The 15790-nt window shown below is 41.7% G+C and overlaps 3 pseudogenes across 3 annotated transcripts; all 3 read left to right on the top strand.

The window, feature by feature from the left end:
• Positions 1-128: 128 nt before the first annotated feature.
• LOC308494778 (protein SON-like) lies at positions 129-2146 on the top strand (annotated as a pseudogene). Its single transcript has 3 exons — positions 129-148; positions 1072-1469; positions 1934-2146. The product of its transcript is annotated as a protein SON-like (transcript).
• A 299-nt stretch (positions 2147-2445) lies between these two features.
• On the top strand, positions 2446-3773 carry LOC308494768 (annotated as a pseudogene). The gene is made up of 2 exons: positions 2446-2468; positions 2787-3773. The product of its transcript is annotated as an uncharacterized misc_RNA (transcript).
• Positions 3774-13991: 10218 nt separating this feature from the next.
• LOC308494758 (protein SON-like) lies at positions 13992-15145 on the top strand (annotated as a pseudogene). The gene has a single exon. The product of its transcript is annotated as a protein SON-like (transcript).
• Positions 15146-15790: the final 645 nt, after the last annotated feature.

Raw genomic sequence — 15790 nt, 5'->3', positions numbered from 1 at the left:
AGACCCCCCAGGCTGAGCCCAGCCCTCTTTCCTCTTCTCTTCCCGGATTCTCTCTACCTGAACTGTACTCCTACTCCTTAACTCTCCCCCTGGACTCTCATAGAACATTCAGGGAATATGACGTCAACATGAAGCTGTCCTTGGGAAAGTTGGTGAAGAAACAATATATCTGGCTGGGGCAGTAGTGCCTGGGGTCACCACTAGAGATTCCCATAGAGACCAGTTTCCTTGTTTATTAACCACAGTAGGTAACACCATTGTGATAACCCTTGAACATCAGAAATCTGTAAAAGTAGTGATTTCACCCTACATATATAAATGTGTCTAAACAGCCTTGCAATGACCAAACCAAGCTCCTAATTTTCACTTTCCCAAACTGTGGCTCCAGGTTTTCATATTTTAAAACTATCTTCATTCTGTAGCCCGGAGTTTGTGTGAGTCCAGACATATATATCCTCAATACAAAACAGCATATTGAAGTAGTTTGTTACTGGGTATTATCTATGCCTGGGCCTTTATTTATAAAAGTGACTGAGTGATGCCTGGAGAGGCTAATGCCATTGAAAGAAGTTTGTTTTTTTTTTTAATTACTTACATCTCCTGAGAGGAGGGGGTGGCACACCACACAGGACCACGTGGGGAAACACCAAGGCTGGTCAGGGGGCGGAAGGGGAGGGAAAAAAGCATGGCTCCGATCCTTTATTGTGATTTCCTGGAGAAAGGTGGGGCTGGGGAAAGAGGATTGACTAGTCTGAAAAAACGTCATTGGCAGGCTCTGCATGATAAGGGTTGTCTCTAGCTCTCTGGTAGTCAAACAGAGGAATATTGCCTCCTGGAGTGGAAGAGAGCCTGAGAGAAGAGGTGGTCAGAATATGAGCTCTCGACTGTTTAGTTTTCAAAGGAAAGTCATGCTCCTGGAAAAGCCCTTTGTTGTCTCTAAGAATGGCTAATCCTGGAAGGAGCAGTCTCCTCCCATTTTCAAGGACACAAATACCAGAGCATTAGGAATGCAGAAAATAAGAAAATATTATTGGTGGGCTCCATGGCAATCAACATCGAGTAGATTTTTAGATCTTTTTGGGTTAGTAAATTCTGGGAAATTCAAAAGGAGCTTTCAAGTGGAAGGAGTGAAGGCCAGCTCAATGGTGAAACAAATACATCTGTTGAAGGAAACCAGTCAGGTGATGCAGCTGCCCCTGCCAGGAGTCTACCAAATGGAGAAATAGTTCAGAAGATAGAGGAAGTACTTTCTGGAGCCTAAGGTACAGAACTACGATATAAGCCAGACTTCAGGGAGGTCCCCAGAAAAAGTAGATGTGAATCTGTACAAACAGATCCTACTGATGAAATTCCCACCAAAAGTCAAGCATAAAATGCACGAAAATAAAAAGGATGAAGAAAAGGAAACAAAATATAAAAGACAGCCAGAATAATCTGAATCAAATCCCAAATCACATCATGATGGGAATGTGGATTTAAAATTGGATTCTTTTTTTTTTTTTAGATTTTTTTCTTTTTTATTGGGGAAGGGGAACAGGACTTTTATTGGGGAACAGTGTGTACTTCCAGGACTTTTTTCCACGTCAAGTTGTTGTCCTTTCAGTCTTAGTTGTGGAGGGAGCAGCTCAGCTCCAGGTCCAGTTGCCATTGTTAGTTGCAGGGGGCACAGCCCACCCTTGCGGGAGTCAAACCGGCAACATCGTGGTTGAGAGGATGTGCTCCAACCAACTGAGCCATCTGGGAGCTCAGCGGCAGCTCAGCTCAAGGTGCCGTGTTCAATCTTAGTTGCAGGGGAGAGAGCCCACCATCCCTTGCAGGACTTGAGGAATCAAACTGGCAACCTTGTGGTTGAGAGCCCACTGGCCCATGTGGGAATCGAACTGGCAGCCTTCGGAGTTAGGAGCACGGAGCTCTAACCACCTGAGCCACCGGGCCGGCCCTGGATTCTTTTTTGAAATTTGATTCTGAATCTTCAGCTATGGCTCTGTAGCATCCTGTAAGAGTATTTGGCCTGTCTGAGATCAGTGAATCTCCTGCAGTTGTGCTGGAACCTCCTACAGTATCTGTAGTCACACAACAGCCTAGCCGACTGTCCCCCGTGTCTTTCCTTAAGGAAAGAAAAGTCTGTAAGACTGTGCCTCTTTGAGACTTTGCTTATCTTTATGTTTTACACCTTATGTCTCTCTCTCTGGTTCCCAAAAGATGGTTTGCAGCCAATGATGAGTAAGATTCCCCACAGGGGGAACAACCCAAGCCAGGCAGAACCAAGTGGGAACCCCCAATGAGCTGCCTTGGAAGATCCAAAAAGGAGCCTTGCCTGCCCTTCTCCTTTGCCTGGGAAAAGCATTGCTGACTCTGGCTTTCCTCTCTCACCTGATTGTGAGAGGAGTCATGAGGACAATAAAGATTAGTTCTCTTCACTTATCTCAACGGAACTGTTACAACATGAGAGACTTGACCCTGAGAGGGTACATACCTTAGGTAAGACATCCTGGGACCTTGTGCTTCGGCTGTTACAGACAAAGGGTGATTGGAATAAACATTTTTCTGCTATGATGTATGAGCCTCACAGACCGTGTAAGAAACAATGTTATTTTCTTGTATTTGTAGACCTCTCAATAAAACCCCCAGTCGGCTTTATTCTGGGCTCCAGGCCTCTGAGACTGAGAGACTCCTGGCCTTCGGAGATTTAAGCTACATTAAGTCTGTTTGTTTCTTTCTTAAAACTTAACCCAAAGCCGCCCCTTCTCGCATCCCACTGCCTGTGTTGCGCGGGACGCGACAAGTGTCAGTGGAGGAATCACAGCCACACACTTGAGGAATTCTGAAGCTACGAAAACTGCAGAGCCGTCAGTTGCATCTTCACCAGGCATCTGAGCCCAGTCAGCGCAGTCTGTGGCAGTAACGCTGGAACCATCCGTGACAAAAACCCTGGATTCTTTTGCAACAGCACCAGTGCCTACTCCATCTACGCTAACGTCATCTGAACCAGCTGTACCAGTGTCAGTGGCGTATCAGATGAAGTCTGAAATCTTCAGAGAGCACACCTCCAGAGCCATCAAAGATCATGGTAGAGCCTCCAGCAGCAGAAGTGCAGGAGCCATCAGAAACCGTTGCGGTATCATCAGAGACACCTCCTGAGGCATACCCTGAGCCAAGCACATCAACAACAATGGATTTTCCAGAGTCATCTGCAACTGAAGTACTAAGATTACCAGAGCAGCCTGTAGAAGTACCATCGGAGATTGCACATTCATCCATGACAAGATCACAGGAGTTTCTGGAGCTGCCCAAGACCACAGCATTGGAGCTGCTCGATTCATCAGTGGCCTCAGCGATGGAGTTACCAGGGCCCCTTTCTACCCCAGTGCCTGAGTTGCCAGGGCCCTCTGTGACATCAGTGCCACAGTTTTCACAGGAATTACCAAGGCTTCCAGCACCTCCAGGGCTGTTCAAGCCACCACAGGAGGTACCAGAGCCACCTGTGTTGGCACAGGAGTTGCCAGGGCTGCCTGTGGTGACAGCAGCTGTAAGAGTAGCAACGGAGTTGACCGAGCAACCTGTGACGACGAGAGTTAGAGCAACCTGTGGGGATGACAACGATGGAACATCCTGGGTAGCCTGAGGTGACAATGGCAAAAGGGTTGCTGGGGCAGCCTGAGGCAGCAATGGTGCTGGAGTTGCCTGGGCAACCTGTGGCAGCTGTGGTGCTGGAGATCCCTGTTCAGTGTGTGGTGACAACGGAGCTGTCAACGCTGACGACCATGTTTTAGTCCCTGGAGGTGCCCTTGATGACAGTGCTGGAATCCTATACTGTATTTCCCCGAAGACCAGATCTTATATTAATTTTTGATTAATTCCAAAAGACGCAGTAGGGCTTATTTTCAGGGGAGGTCTTATTTTTTCATGTACAACAATCTACATTTATTCATGTACAACAATATACATCTATTCATTCATTCGTGTACAAAAATCTACATTTATTCAAATACAGTCATGTCATCTCCTTCTGGAACATCATCAAAACTCTCCAAACCCCGAATTCTGAATTCTGAATTTCTGGCGACTCCATTTCCTGTAGAACCAGTGGCCCCAATCTCTCATGTCCAGCAATAGAGCTAAGAATGATGGTCCACACAAAAGCGACAAAAAATTGCAGGCACCAAAATTCAGAAAACGTTTCTTTATTTCACACGAGTGCATTAAGTACATCTGTTACAATGCATGACATATTGAATTATGAAGATTCATATTAGACATAAACACATCCTTTCATTATCAAGTGTACACATTGTTCATGCATTGTATCTGTACTCCAATTGGTCATTTGGCAAGAAGTCTCGAGTTCATCTGTTTACATAGGCATTTACCTCTCGTCCAAAGGTGCTCGCTTGGGTATTTACAAATACTTAATTATAATTTATATTATCATTTATTTTAAGTATTCATGTCAATAATATTATTTATTTATATTTAATTATATATTATTATTAATTTATAATTCAATATGTCCATCGTGTGTTGCAACAGACATACTAAATGCATCCGTCCGGCTGACAAGCTTAACTGGGGCTTATATTTGGGGTAGGGCTTATATTAGGAGAATCCTAAACAATTATGCTAGAGCTTATTTCCAGTTAGGTAGTAGCATAGGAGCTGCTTACTACATTAGTGGAAGAGACTTCTATAACAGTAAGATGCATCCCTTGATGGCCCAAGAATCTCATATGTTAGTCTCTAACACCATGGAGACCCATATGTTAGCATTCAACACCATGGACTCCCAGATGTTTGCTACCAGATCCATGGACTCCCAGATGTTAGCAACCAGTTCCATTGACTCCCAGATGTTAGCAATCAGCTCTTTGGATTCCCAGGTGTTAGCATCTGGCGCTATGGACTCTCAAATGTTAGCTTACGGCACCATGGATACCCAGATGTTAGCATCTAGTACCCAAGGTTCTGCTATGTTGGGTTCAAAATCTCCTGATCCCTACAGGTTAGCTCAGGATCCCTCTAGGTTAGGTCACGACCCTTACAGGATAGGTCATGATGCCTATAGGTTAGGGCAAGATCCCCATAGATTAGGCCATGATCCCTACAGACTAACTGCCGATCCCTATAGCATGTCATGTAGACCTTAAAGGATAGCACCCAGGTCCTATAGAATAGCTACCAGACCATATAGATTAGCACCTAGACCCTTGATGCTAGCATCTAGATGGTCTATGATTGATGTCATCTTATGAACACTATAATGTCTTATGAGTAGTCTGTGATGACCCTTAGGGCTGAGCGCTCTATGATGTCAGCTTACAAGTGCTCCATGATGTCCATGGGTGCCAACCAGTCTATGATGTCATCATACTCTGTTGCTGACCAGTCTGTGATGTCATCTTATACTGCTGATTATTCAGTGATGTCTATGGCTCTGATTCTTACATCGATTCTTATACTGATACATACACAGAGGCATATATGATGCCACCTTTGCTTCCTGAAGAGCCTCCAACAATGCTGCCATTTCCACCTGAGGAGCCACCAATGACACCACCATTGTCTCCTAAGGAACCACTGGAGGATCCAGCATTATCCACTGAGCAGTCAGCATTAACAGTCGCTGAAAATGCTTGGCCTACTGAGGAGCCAACATTACCTCCTGAAGAGTCTGCACCACTGCCTGAATCTCCTGTGAATTAAAGTGAGATTTCAGAGCCTTCTGTAGTAGTGATGTAGGATATTTTCTTTGTGCCGGGATCCTATCTTGTGAAACTGAAGAATGAAATCACAGACCAAGGAGAGGTGAAAGAGTTGTAAAAGAGGATAGTTGTTGTTGTTTTTCCTGTCTTTTTTTCTTATTAGTTTCAGGTGCACAAGACAAAGTAATACTTAGACGTTTATCATTTATATCCCTCACACTGTGTGAACCCTCCTCCCCCCATCCACTATCCCTCTGACATCGCACAGAGCTATTACATTTCCACTGTCTCTATTCCTAATGCTGTACTCCGCTTCTTGTAACTATATACATACATACATATACATATGTATATATAATTATGGCTGACATTCATTAATGTTGAGCTTCAGCTTCAGGTGTACAGTGCAGTGATCAGGCATCTACACCATCCCTGAAGTGCTCTCCCAAATGAAACAAGTGTCCGTAGGATACCCTACAAAATCTTTACAACATTATTGATTACATTCCCCAAATTAATTTTCAAAACCCCGTAGCCATCTTGAGGTTACCAACTGTTTTCTAATCCCCTCACTTTCGCCCTTATCCCCACCTTCCTTCCATCTAGCAACCCTCAGTTTTTCCTCTATGTCTCCAAAACTGTTTCTGATTAGTTCATTCACTTATTCTTTTCTTTAGATTCCACATATAAGTGAGCTCATATGGTATTTGTCTTTCTCTGTCTGACTTATTTCACTTAATATAATGTTCTCTAGGTCCATCCATATTGTTGCAAAAGGTAAGTTTTCCTTCTTCTTTATGGTTGCGTAATTCTCCGTTGTATAAATGTACCACAGTTTCTTAATCCAGTCATCAACCGATGGGCATTTCATTTGTTTGCACGTCTTGACTATTGTGTATAGTGCTACAATAAACATAGGAGTGCACAAAGTTTTTTGAATTAGAGTTTTGGATTTTTCCAGATAGATACCTAGGAGTGGAATTGCTGGATCATAAGGTAGTTCCATTTTCAGATTTTTGAGATACCTCCATACTGTTTTCCTTAGTGGCTCCACCAATCTGCAATCCCATCAACAGTGCATAAGCATTCCCTTTTCTCCACATCTGCGCCAGCACTTGTTGATTGTTGATTTATTGACGATAGCCATTTTGACTGGGGTGAGGTGGTATCTCATTGTGGTTTTTATTTGCATTTCTCTGATGGTTAGTGAGGTTGAGCATTTCTTCATATGTCTGTTTGCCATCTGTATGTCCCTTTTAGAAAAATATCTCTTCATATCCTCTGCCCATTTTTTAATTGGGTTGTTTGTTTTTTGGAGTTGAGTTGAGTGACCTTTTTATAAATTTGTGATATTAACCCCTTATCAGATATATCATTGGCACATATCTTTTCCCATTCAGTAGGATCCTGTTTTGTTTTATTGATGGTTTCCTTTGCTGTGAAAAAACTTTTTAGTTTGATATAATCCCACATGTTTATTTTTTCTCTTACTTCCCTCGTGTGAGGGAATATATCAGTAAAAATCTTACTCCGGGTAATGTCTGTGAAGTTTCTTCCTATATTTTCTTCTAGGAATTTTATGGTTTCAGATCTTACATTTAACTCTTTAAGCCATTTTGAATTTATTTTTGTATATGGGGTAAGGAGGTGGTCCAGCTTCATTTTTTTGCATGTGTCTGTCCAGGTTTCCCAGCACCATTTATTGAATAGACTGTCTTTACCCCACCGTACATTCTTGCTTCCACTGTCATAGATTAAATGGCCATATAGGCATGGATTTATTTCTGGACTCTCTATTCTGTTCCATTGATCTATGTGTCTGTTTTTATGCCAGTACCATGCTGTTTTGATTACCGTAGAATTGTAGTATAATTTGATGTCAGGTATTGTTATACCTTCCACTTTGTTCTTATTTCTCCAGATTGCTGAGGCTATCCGGGGTCTTTAATGGTTCCATATAAATTTAGGATTATATGTTTTATTTCTGTGAAAAGCGTCGTTGGCAGTTTGATAGGAATTGTGTTGAATATGTATATTGCTTTAAGCAGTATGGACATTTTAACTATATTAATTCTTCCTATCCATGAACATGGTATGTGTTTCTATCTATTTGTATCTTCTTTCATTTCTTTCTTCAGTGTCTTATAATTTTCTGAGTACACATCTTTTACTTCTTTGGTGAAACTTATTCCCAGGTATTTTATAGTCTTTGAAGCGACTGTAAATGAGATTTTTTTTTTTTAATTTCTCTTTCTGATGTTTTATTATTGGTATATACAAATGCAACTGATTTCTGAATATTAATTTTGTATCCTGCTACTTTACTAAATTCATCTATCAGTTCTAATAGTTTCTTGGTGGAGTCTTTAGGGTTCTCTATATATAGTTTCATATCATCTGCATATAATGACAATTTTACTTCCTCCTTACCGATTTGGATGCCTTTTATTTCTTTTTCTTGTCTGATTGCTGTGGCTAGAACTTCCAGCACTATGGAGAAAGTGGGCAACTTTCTCTTGTTCCTGATGCTAAGGGGAATGATTTAGCTTTTCCCAATTGAGTATGATGTTAGCTGTGAGTTTATCATATATGGCCTTTATTATGTTGAGATATGATCCCTCTATTCCCACTTTCTTAATGGTTTTTATCATAAATCGCTGCTGGATTTTATCAAATGCTTTTTCTGCATCTATTGACATGATCATGTGATTTTTATTTTTTGTTTTGTTAATGTGGTGTATCACATTAATTGATTTGCGGATGTTGAACCAGCCTTGCATACCAGGGATGAATCCCACTTGATCATGGTGTATGCTCTTTTTAATGTATTGCTGAATTCTGTTCACTAATATTTTGTTGAGGATTTTTGCATCTATGTTCATTAGATATATCAGCCTGTAGTTTTCTTTTTTTGTGGTGTCTTTGTCTGATTTTGGCATCAGGGTGATAGTGGCTTTGTAAACAGTGTTTTGGAGCCTTCCCTCCTTCTGGATTTTTTGGAAGAGCTTGAGGAGAATAGGTGATAATTCTTTTTTGAACGTTTTATAAAGTTCACCTGTAAAGCCATCAGGTCCAGGGCTTTTGTTTGCTGGGAGATTGTTGATTACTGATTCAATTTCCCGGTGGTAATCAGTCTATTCAGGTTTTCTGTTTCTTCTTAAGTTAGCCTTGGAAGGTTGTATGCCTCTAGAAAATTGTCCATTTCTTCCAGATTGTCAAATTTGTTGGCATATAGTTGCTCATAGTAATTTCATAAAATATTTTGTATTTCTGCGGTGTCTGTTGTCACTTCTCCTCTTTCATTTCTGATTTTATTAATTTGGGTCCTCTCTTTTTTTAATGAGTCTGGCTAAAGGTTTATCAATTTTGTTTATCTTCTCTAAGAACCAACTCTTGGATTCATTGATCTTTTGTATTGTTTTTCTGGTTTCTATTTCATTTATTTCTGCTCTGATCCTTATTATCTCCTTCCTTGTGTTCCCTTTGGGCTTATTTTGCTGTTCTTTTTCCAGGTCCCTTAAGTGTGAAGATAAACTGTTGATTAGTGATGTTTCTTGTTTCTTTAGGTAGGCCTGCAATGCTATGAATTTCCCTCTTAGGACTGCTTTTGCAGCATCCCATAGATTTTGGGTTGTCGTGTTTTCATTTTCGTTTGTGTCAAAATATCTTTTGATTTCTTCCTAGATCTTCTGGTTGACCCATTCATTATTTAATAACATGTTATTCAGCCTCCATGAATTAGTGTGTCTTCCAGATTTTTTCCTGTATTTCATTTCTAATTTCATAGCACTGTGGTCAGAGAAGACAATTGGTATGATTTCAATTTTCTTAAATTTATCAAGACTTGTTTTGTGGCCTAACATATGGTCTATATTGCAAAATGTTCCATGTGCGCTTGAAAAGAACGTGTATTCTGCAGCTTTGGGGTGAAATGCTCTGAAAATACCAATTAAATCCAAGTAATCCAATGTGTCATTTAAGGCTGTTGTTTCCATATTGATTTTCTGTCTGGAAGACCTGTCCCTTGTTGTCAGAGATGTATTGAAGTCCCCTACTATGACAGTGTTACTGTTGATTTCTGTCTTTATGTCAGTCAATATCTGTTTTATATATTTAGGTGCTTTATGTCAGTCAATATCTGTTTTATATATTTAGGTGCTTCTATTAGTAAATGTAGATGTTTACTAGGGTTATGTCCTCTTGTCAGATTGATTCCTTTATTATTATATAGTGCCCATCTTTGTCTTTTAATAAGTTCTTCATTTTAAAGTCTATTTTGTCAGATATAAGTATTGCACCTCCAGCTTTTTTCTCATTTCCATTTGCATGAAATATCTTACTCCAACCCTTCACTTTCAACCTGTGTGTGTCTTTTGATCTGAGGTGAGTCTCTTGTATACGGCATATACAAGGGTCTTGCTTTCTTATCCACTCAGCCACCTTATCCAATCAGTCTCTTCATTATCCAATCAGTCTCTTGATTGGAGCATTTAATCCGTTTACATTTAAAGTGATTATTGATAGGTACATAGTTCTTGGCATTTTTAAATTTATAGTTAGATTGTTTTCATTTTTCTTCTATGTACAGAAGTCTTTTTAGTATTTCTTGCAATGCTGGCTTGGTGCTAATAAATTCCTTCAGCTTATTCTTTTCTGGGAATCGCTTTATCTCTCCATCAACTTTAAATGATAGCCTTGCTGGATAAAGCATCTAGGGTGTAGGCCTTTGTTTTCCATCACTTTGAGTATCTCCTGCCACTCCCTCCTGGCCTCAATGTTTCTGTAGAAAAGTCATTTCATAGTCTTATGGGAGTTCCCTTGTATGTAACCCTCTGTCTTTCTCTTGCTGCTTTTAGGATTCTCTCTTTGTCTTAAAGCTTTGCCATTTTAACTATAATATGTCTTGGTATGGACCTGTTTGGGTTTATCCTTGTTGGAACTCTCTGCACTTTCTGGGCTTGTATGCTGGTTTCCTTCATCAGGTTAGAGAAGTTTTCAGACATTATTACTTCAAATATGTTCTCAATCCCTTGCTTCCTCTCTTCACCTTCTGGTATTCCTATGATGCGCATGTTGTTGCGCTTGATGTTATCCCAGAGGTCTCTTAAACCATCTTCTTTGTTTTTTATTCTTTTTTCTTTCTGATGGGTGATCTCTGCTAACTTGTCTTCTAAGTTGCTGATTCGATCCTCTGCTTCATGTAACCTGCTGTTAATTCCTTCAAGTGAGTTCTTTATTTCGGTAATTGTGTTCTTTAGTTCTAACTGGTTGTTCTTTATGATTTCTATATCCTTCTTTATGTCATCTCTAAGCTCCTTAAACATTCTTATCATCGGTGTTCTGAACTCTGTCTCTGATAGGTTGGTTACCTCTGTTTCATTTGGTTCCATTTCTGGAGGTTTCTTCTGTTCTTTTATTTGGGACATGTTTCTTTGTTTCCCCATTCTGGCTGACTCTCTGTGTTTGCTTTGATGTATTAGGTAGATCCCCTAGAGTTCTTAGTTCTTGCTGGGTTATCTTATATAGTATGTGTCCTTTATATTTGACTTGCACTTCTTCATTCTTCTCCTCTGCGTGTGCTCCAAAGGTGACTCTTGTGTTGTGTATATTGTCCTGTTAAAGAAGATCTTTAATTGCTTTTTGCTTGTGAGTAGGTGGGGTTAACTACTATGAGACTTGGCTCTGCCCACCCCAGGATGTTCTGCTGCGTGAGGGTTGATCACTTAAATGTGGTTTGGCCTCTATGGGCTCTTATGCCTGTAGAGAATTCCCTCTGGGTGTGTAACTTGTAGGTCAAACCTGGTAGTACTGTGGTTTGGTCTGGAGTTGGCCTCTGGATATGTTGAATCTTGTGCCTCTCAAGTTGAGCCCTGGTAGGGCAATTTCAGAAGAAAGCAAATCACCAAACACAACAACAACAACAATAAAGAAAAAAATCAGATACATTCACATGTAAAAACAACCGACAACCCCACTCAACACAGGCAAAGAAATCAAAGATATAAAGACAAAACAAAACAAAGCAAAAAAAAAAAAAGCAGTGCCATTCTTGGCTTAAGCCCACCAAGTAATCTCCAGGTTGTCCTCTGTTGTACCAAAGAGGCATCTGTGTATTGTGCAGGCAGAGCCGGTCACCTGGTCCCCAGAGTGACGTTGGGACTGCAGATTTACATGCGTGGGGCTGAGGGGTCTGGATGGTAGTTTCTACAAAGTCAGTGTAGTTTCTGCCCTTACCTGCACATATGCACACTGAGAGTAGCACCACCAGCCCTATGTCCAGTTCTCCTGAGTCTTAGGGCACTTCTTCTGTGTGTGTGTATGTGTGTGTGTGTGTGTGTGTGTGTGTGTGTGTGTGTGTGTGTGGCGGGCGGGAGATTTTTAAGCTGATGAAAGCCCCGAGCTGTGTCTGCCGCCTACTGCTGATCCCTGGGAGTGCCTCCGCAGTTGTAATTGCCCCGCCCTAGGCAGGCCAGAAAAGGTAGGGCTGGGGATGGAGGGGTCTTCTCTCTCTCAGCCCAGCCATGTCACACTTTTTCTGCAGGCCAGAAAAGGTGGTGGCTGGGGGTTGGAGGAGTCTCTTCTCTCCTAGCGCAGCAAAAATCACACTCTTCCCAGCCTCTTCTCTGGGTCAGAGCCGCAGGCCGGTTTTCCCAGAACCTGAGCACTAAGGCTCCTCTGTAATCTGAGACTACTCCTCAGTTCAGGGGCCAGTTTAAGTCTCTGGAAGGGCGGGTGTAGGATTGGAAGAGCAGGGGAATTGGTGTCCTTTGTCCCACCTAGGGCCCAGCTGAAGGTCTCAGCTGAGGTTATTGCCTCAAATGCTGTATATGCTGCCCCCTCGGCGGGAGAGATCAGCTGTGGGACGCAGGGAAAGAGCCCACCTCCTGGCTTTTGTGTTCTCTTTTCCATCCTGGGAGCCCCTGTGTCTCTGCAGCTGCAGATGCCAGCTGTGTTTCAAGCATTTCCACCGCCACAGATGCAGACCATGTCTCCACTCTGCTCCCGTCCCTCTTCCCCTGCTCGCCCAGTTTGCCCACCTTCAAGTAATCCTTGAACGAGTCTCTTAGCTGTTCTGCGTGATGAGCAGAGAGTCCTTTAAAAGAGGATAGTTTATTAAAAGTAAAGAGTAAAGAGCCGCATTTCTCAGAACAAGAGAGAGTCCCAACCGGGTTGCCCAGTGACTGAGGCAAAAGTTTTTACTTTTATACCTTCCCTTGCCTGCTTGGGGAAGGGGGCTGTTGCCTTCTAATGAAACTTGTCTATCAGGTTTGTCCTGTTTGCCCATCTTTAAGGGATTAATAAAATAACCCATTCCTATCTATCAGATCTTCTCCTTTGTCAGGCCAAAAGGGATTTATGAGATAATTTATTAACCTCAAGGCGCATTCTCAAATCTTTGTCCTGGAAGAAGGAGACATTTCAGAATCTACAGTTTCAGGAGATGGCTGCCTTTTGTTCATTCCACCAGGGACCCCCCTGTCTACCTAACAACATGCTAACTGACCTGCCTCAGTAGTACCTGCTAATTATTCAGTGTCAGCATCAGAGCCTTGAGTGTTAGCATCAGAGGCTGCCGTGACTGTTCCTGAGCCACGACTAGAGCCAGAGTCTTCTGTCACATCTACACCTATAGAGTCTGCTGCAGTAGCAGAAGGATATGAAATTGTTCCAGAAAAACCTATGGCTTATATGGTATCTGAAAGTCCCATGTCAGCAGAACCAACTGTGTTAACATCAGAGATTTCTATTATGTCAAAGACAGCAGAAAACTTTGCTTCCAGGAGAGGTTCAGGACATGTTGCCTCAGCGGTATCTATGTCTATGCTAGAGTCTGCAGTAACTATTCCAGACCCATCACAGAGCACTCTAGAGCTTTCAGCCATGGCTGTCTCAGAGTTACCAGCTGAGGCTGTCCCAGAACTTCTGGCTGTGGCTGTCGTAGGGCCACCAGCCATGGCTGTCCCGGGGCCATTGGCTGAGACTGTCCCAGAGCCCCTGGTCGTGGTTGAGCCAGAGCGTGTTGCCATTCCTGTGCCAGTTTCTGCCCTGGAAACTGCTGTGCCTAAAGGAGCAGTGTCGCTCCTTCAGCTTAACATAATTGTTTCAGAACCATATGTTTCTGTCCAAGAATTTACTGTGACAATTTCAGAGCCTGCTGTCACTGTCTCAGAGTAGACTCAAGAATCACCTTCTGAGATGGTTTTAGAGTGGACACCAGTGATGCTTGAGTCTAGTGTTCTAAAAGGAATAAATTTACTGTCTGGTGATGAAAATCACGCTCCAGAGACTGGCATGCAGAAGATTCCTGTGCATTCAGATGTACAGCCACATGCTGAAGGACACCTGAAGAACAACTCTTATGAAAGTGAACATGACATAAATATGTACCTTAATATAAAGAATCATTTAATTGTTAATGAGACGGAACATAGCACAGCACCTGCTGCCAGGGCTGGTGCTGTTGGTGAAGTTGGTGACGAGAAAATTTTGCTCATCAGTGAGGCTAAACAATGCACAGTATTGGATACCTGCCCGAGTGTTAGTGAAGCTGACGTAGGAGGAACTCTCTCTTCTACTGGCCCCCTTGCTCTTGAACCGGACTCTGGGAAGTAGTAAGGGTATTGAATTTGCTACAGTATCTGCTCTCAGTTCAGTTAGTAAATAAGATGTTGAAGAATCTTTAAATACTCAAGATACAAAACATAACATGGTAATTTCCACAAGCCCCAGTGGTGGTAGTGAGGCTGCAATAGACCTTTGCCTGCTAAAGACATTCATCTTGACTTACTGTCTAATAACTTTATTAGTAATGATGCAGAAGAACCATTACCTGTGAAAGAGAGTGACCAGACATGAGCAGTTGCTCTCAGCCCTAAAGAAAGTACTGCAGGTAAAGAAGTACCTCTTTCCACTAAAGAGAAACTATCTGGTTCAGAATTTTCTGCCAGTATTGATGATATTAACGAAGCAGATTTAGTAAGACCATTACTTCCTAAGGACATGAAACGTCTTACAAGCCTTGCAAGTGAAGCTGAACGTGATAAATCTGCTGCCAGTCCAGTTGTAGTTAGTATACCAGAAAGAGCTTCAGAGTGTTCTTCGGAGGAAAAAGATGATTGTGAAATTTTGTAAAAGTTAAAGACAAACATGAAAAAAGCAAGAAAAATAAGAACCGTGATAAAGGTGAGAAAGAGAAAAAACAAGACTGTTCATTAAGATCTCGAAGCAAGCGGTCCAAATCTTCTGCACACAAGTCACGGAAGCGTACCAGTGAATCTCGTTCTAGGGCCAGGAAGAGACCATCTAAGTCTAAGTCTCGTTGCTCTCAAACGTGTTCATAGTCACGTTCAAGACGCAGAAGGAGCAGCAGGTCAAGATCCAAGTCTAGACGAAGGCGATCTGTATCAAAAGAGAAGCACAGGGCTAATGCCACCATCTCCCCTTAAAGTTTTGTATTAGTTATAAAAAGAAAGTGGTATGTGTGATGGGCAGCACTAAGGCCGCATTCCCATCAGAGCCACTTGGGCCGTGAGAAGGGAGTCAGAATGAAATCCGACGAGAATTCTGCAGAGGCCAAATACATTTAGTATGCCACTGAGTTGTGATATAGTTTTACTGTGATGTGCATTTTGAATTTCAGCTACACCTAGATAGACGTAAAATGATAATTAAAACACTGTAACCAACTTATCTAATAAAATTGGCACCTGGCCACTATTGTTTGTTGACTATGAGAAAGTGTATGTTAAATTTTAGGGTCTGATAAAAATATTTCCTGTGTATTACAGTAGTATTCATATGCTATGTCTCAACTTTATTTTCAAAAGTTTAAGGCCCAAATATAAACTTCTCTGGAATAAACAAAAAGAAAATATTCTTAATACAATATATTTCCACCAGAATGTACAAGCTTTAATCACCTCAAATTGCAAGTATTTGATGCAGTCCAAATGCCCTTCACCAGTGCTCACACTACCTGTTTATGAATTAACACCTAAAGGGGGGAGGGGTGCATATTTTATTGGGGCACTTGGTATTGTTTCTTTACTCTCATTAACATAAGGAGGCAACTGGTTTTTAGGAGGACCCAC

This window comes from Rhinolophus hipposideros (genome assembly GCF_964194185.1).
Source record: "Rhinolophus hipposideros genome assembly, chromosome: 3".
NCBI lineage: Eukaryota > Metazoa > Chordata > Mammalia > Chiroptera > Rhinolophidae > Rhinolophus > Rhinolophus hipposideros.
This window is presented reverse-complemented; position numbering and strand designations above follow the sequence as displayed.